A 4,823-nucleotide genomic window follows, 5' to 3' on the forward strand; every position below is an offset into this window, starting at 1 on the left:
TTTTTTTTTTTTGGTCAGAGCTGGCTTTCTCTCCTGGGAGCCCTGGTTCCCCCTGCACGCTGCTGGCTAACTGCCTAGCGTTGAACCATCACTATATAGGTGAGTCGCTGAGATTCGGGCGCCGTCAGCACCCAGCAACACATCTCATGGCTGCTTCTGTTTGCCTGCCCCCTCGCCCAGCGGGACAGCGGGAGGAGCCTGGACCCTCAGAAGCCGGGCAGAGGCCCCGGAGTCTCCCAGACAGGGTCGGCCACCAGGCCTCTGCCCGGGCTCTGAGGTGCTGGTGGTGAGGACGTGGGCGCCATGGGGCCCAGCGTGGCTCAGAGCCGTGGAGCCTGGTGTGGCTTGGAGCCCGGCCCCCTCTCCGGTGTGCTGGCCACGCCTGGTCTAGGCCTCCATGCCCAGCGGCCACCCCACACCCTGTTGCCCCTTTGTCCCCCGAGGTCACCCTTGGGCCCCGTGACCCAGCCCTGTGGGGGCCCTGGGGGTTCCCTGCACCCCTGGGCTCTGCTCCCTGCTCCCACCCAGGCCACGGCAAGGCCTCCCTCCCCTCGCGGCCTCACCCCCGCTGGCAGTCCTGCATCCCCGCTGCAGCCCGGGCGTCTGCGGCCCTCGGGCCTGCCTGGCCCATGTGGGGACTCACAAGGCCACAGCGGGGCTCCAGACAGAGGGCCCCTGCCGCCCTGGCACCCGCCCAGGCCAGGCAGGACGCGAGCCGAGGAGTGACCCGCTGAGCCTGGCTGGCCCTGCAGAGGCTCGCCCCGTGGTGGGTGCTCGCAACCTTGTCCAGCCGGCTTTGTCCTCTGCCCTCAGGGCACCCGGCTCCGCCCGGCCTCATCGGAGGCTTGCTCTCACTGCACGCTCCACTCTCCAGGGCTCTGGCACCTGCTGACCTGTGACCCCTGTCCCTGGACTTCTCCTTTTCCAGGACAGACAGGCTTGGGCCCTGCCTCCCCGTGCTGGGCGGCCAAGGAGACCTGTGGATTCCCCAAATTGACGGGGCCGTGGCGTCTGCAGACTTTAGCCCCCGGTGTGGGGTGTCTGGGGCTGGGTGCCCGGGAGGCAGTCAGCCTGGGTGCCATGGCTGAGCCTCATCTGAGCCGGGCCTTGCGCGACCATCCTGCCTCCCCTGACCAGCACTGACTGTGGGGGAGCCGCGGGGTGTGGAGCGGCCAGGGCTACGGCCGTCATTTCCACAGGTGCGCGTTCACGGCTCCGTGAGGGCCGCGGGCGTCACCGGCTTGCCGCCTCCGGAGACGCACCTTGTGGTCTCTTGGGGACTTGTCCAGCGTGAGGCGTCTCACGGCCTGGACGCCCTCTCGGGCCACTGGGGACAGGGTGGCCATCTTCTCCAACCCCCACCTCCAATCGGTGCATCCAAGATGCAGCCTGTGAGCGGAGGCTCCAAGGTGCCCACCCTCCTCCAGCGGCAGAGACGGTGGAGCCACCAGTGCGGAAGCACTTGCCCAAGCCGTGCGGGCCAGTGTGCGCCCGCTCTGCCCTCTGCCCCGGCTCCCTGTGCTGCTGGGTACCCTGCGAGGGGTGCCAAGGGGGCCTGTGGCTGGGTCAGTTGCAAGACCCGGGTCCAAGGAAGGACCGGTGCCCTCCGGCCCCTCCAGGCCATGGTCCCAGGAGGGCACCGGCTGCCTCGCAGACATCCCACCCAGGGGCCAGGGCCGGCTACTGGGCTGGGGCACCCTGGGGCCCGAGTCTCTGCCCCCACACCCACTGCTGCGAGCTGACCACCTGTGGGCTGACCGGACAGCGGCCCGTCTGGTCCTGGTCCTGCCCTGCCCGAGCTGTACACGGGGGAGGGGGGGAGGGGGGAGGCCAGCCCTCCCAGCGCTGCCCTGCTTCCCAGTCGTAACCAGATGGCCATGGGGGCCGGCAGGGCCAGCACAGGCCCAGAGGAAACGGGGATCTGTAGTGGGTTCCATGATGCCGACCCCAGGCCTGGAGAGCAGCCTTCCACGGGTGAGGACCGCCTGGCCAGGTGATCCCAAACAGGGACTGCCCGGCTAGACACCGGGAAGGTAACGCGACTGAGCTGCCGGAGGAGGCCGCGGGGGCCTGCTCCGACCCTCGCTCACCCTCCGGAGGGCGCGCAGAGCCAGCCCCCCAGCTCCCTGGGCGGCGGGTGTGTGTGCGTGTGTGTGTTTGTGTGTGTGTGGACGCTGAGCTCCCTGGGCGGTGTGTGTGTGTGTGTGTATGTGTTTGTGTGTGTGTGTGGATGCTGAGCTCCCTGGGCGGCGGGTGTGTGTGTGTGTGTGTGTTTGTGTGGGTGTGGACGCTGAGCTCCCTGGGCGGCGGGTGTGTGTGCGTGTGTGTGTTTGTGTGTGTGTGGACGCTGAGCTCCCTGGGCGGCGGGTGTGTGTGTGTGTATGTGTTTGTGTGTGTGTGTGGATGCTGAGCTCCCTGGGCGGCGGGTGTGTGTGTGTGTGTGTGTTTGTGTGTGTGTTTGTGTGTGTGTGTGGACGCTGAGCTCCCTGGGCGGCGGGTGTGTGTGTGTGTGTTTGTGTGTGTGTGTGTGGACGCTGAGCTCCCTGGGCGGCGGGTGTGTGTGTGTGTGTGTGGATGCTGAGCTCCCTGGGCGGCGGGTGTGTTTGTGTGTGTAGATGCTGAGCTCTCCGGCAGCGGGGGGTGGGAGGCACGCTGAACTCCCTGGGCGGCGGGGGGCGGGGGGGGGGGGGATGCTGAACTCCTGCTCTGTAAGCACAGGTTTGAGGGCTTCCTTACCTCAGCCCGTGCCTCACCCCTGTGCACACGCGAGTCTGGACAGTGTGGCCTCCAGTGCCAGGCCAGAGCAGAGGGCAGCCCCAGTGGCCTGGGGTGCAGGCAGGGGGTGCCGGGGCCTGCAGAGGCGCCCTCTTCAGAGGCTCCAGAAGGCAGAGTAGAGGGGCAGGGGGGTCCCAGGACATGGGCAGGCAGAGCGCGGCACCCTGGTGCGCTTGCTTGGAACCCCGGGCACTAGGGTGTGTGACTTGGCTACAGGAATGGCTGTGATCACAGCCACACGGCCTCCCCGCGTGTTTGCCTGTGCTGTGGCATTGCGCTGGGCCTTCCGAATTCAGCGCTGCAGGCGGGGATTGACAGACTCTCCTCTCTCTCGGCTCCGGAGCTGGTGTCTGGGAGCCTGATGGCAGGCGGCCAGGGACTTCTGGGGCCTCTCCCTGGCTGGCACACACCCCTTCTCCCTGTGTCCTGACCTGGCCTTCTCTCCACACATGCTCCCGGTTCTCTCAGGAGTCAGGGACCTCCCTTGTGGCCTCGTCCAACTATAATTATGTCTTCAAACAGCCACATTGGGGGGGGGGGGGCTGGGGCTGGAGCTTCCGTATACGCGTCTGCTTTGGCAGGCAAATCAGCTACAATGTGTGTGTCCCACAGCTCCCTGGCCTGTTGGGGGGCAGCACATCCAAGGTATGGCAGACCTGGGGTGCAGAGTCAAGTCCTGGTCCCCCTGGAGGGGCAGCTGTCCTGGGAGAGAAGCCCTGAGGCATGGCTGTGGCTGGAGGTGGGGGCCGGGGAGTTTGGGGGTGCATCTGGACTGGAGTGGAGCAGTGAGGTTAGGGAGTGCACCCCGACCCGACTCCTTCAGCAGCAGCGCAAAGAGCCTGGGTGGCCTTGCTGTGCGGAGGGGCCACAGAAGGCAAAGGCGGCTCTGCAGAATGGTCCAGACCAACTCCAGCACGCCAGGGTGGGGGTGGGGCTGGAGGAGCCGGGGGAGGGTTGGGGGGCAGTTATGCAGAATGATGCTGCACCTCCTGGCAGTGTACTCACAGGGAATTTCCAGACAAAAGTGCCTGCGGTGTGGGGGTCACCCCGCCTCTACATCACAGCCTGGTCCCAGTTTGCCCCCCCCACAGGACAGGTCTGGACAGGGGGAAGGACCCCCTGTGAGGGGTGAGGGGCTGGGGACTGCCACTGCAGGTGCAGCTCAGGACGCCTGGTCACTGCAGGTTCTCCGTGCTGCATCTGTTGCCCTGACCTCCGCTATTCTCCACTATCTCCCAGGGCCAGGAAAGCAACTTATGTGGAAGGCAAACTGTTCCTCCAGAAGGGAGCAGAGCTTGTCTTCTTGTCATCTTGACCCCTGCCAGGCACTGGCTCCTGGACCACTCCAGGGCCAGGCTCTCCCGGCTCCTCCCAGGACAGAGGCTGAGACAAGGGACAACCAGGCCATGCCTGTGACACAAGACTATTCCAACTATGCATACTGCACCTCTCTCCAGTTCTCCCATGTTTAACCTGAACAGTGATGGTGGAGGCGCGCTCAGTGCTGAATGGTGATGGTGGAGACGGATTCGCTCAGTGCTGATCGGTGATGGCGGAGACGGATTCGCTCAGTGCTGAACGGTGATGGCGGAGGACGCACACAGTGCTGCTTCTCTTTGCTGCCACCTAACACTTCTCCCTTCCCCCTCTGTGTTTAGGGACGGGCGCTGGACCCGGGGTGGTGTCACACCTGTGCTGGACCCGGGGTGGTGTCACACCTGTGCTGGACCTGGGGTGGTGTCACACCTGTGCTGGGCCGCCTGGCTTCACACTAGTTCCTAGGGTAGGCTCAACCCCGGTTCCCTCCCCGCCGCCCAGGAAAGCTGGGGCTCCCCACGAGGCCCGGAGCCCAAGCTCACGGCCCCCGCATGGACCCCAGGCCCACTGCAGTCCCCCAGAATCCCCAGGTCCCCCCAGACCCATCATCGTCCCCCAGACCTCCCATGGTTCCCCAGATCCCCCAGGCCCATCACGGACCCCCAAGTCCCCCAGGCCCGTCACAGGCCCCCAGGCCCCCCGGACCCCCCAGGTCCCCCGGGCCTCCCACG

Source organism: Dipodomys ordii, unplaced genomic scaffold, assembly GCF_000151885.1.
Source record: "Dipodomys ordii isolate 6190 unplaced genomic scaffold, Dord_2.0 Scaffold163, whole genome shotgun sequence".
In the NCBI taxonomy this organism is placed as follows: Eukaryota; Metazoa; Chordata; class Mammalia; order Rodentia; family Heteromyidae; genus Dipodomys; species Dipodomys ordii.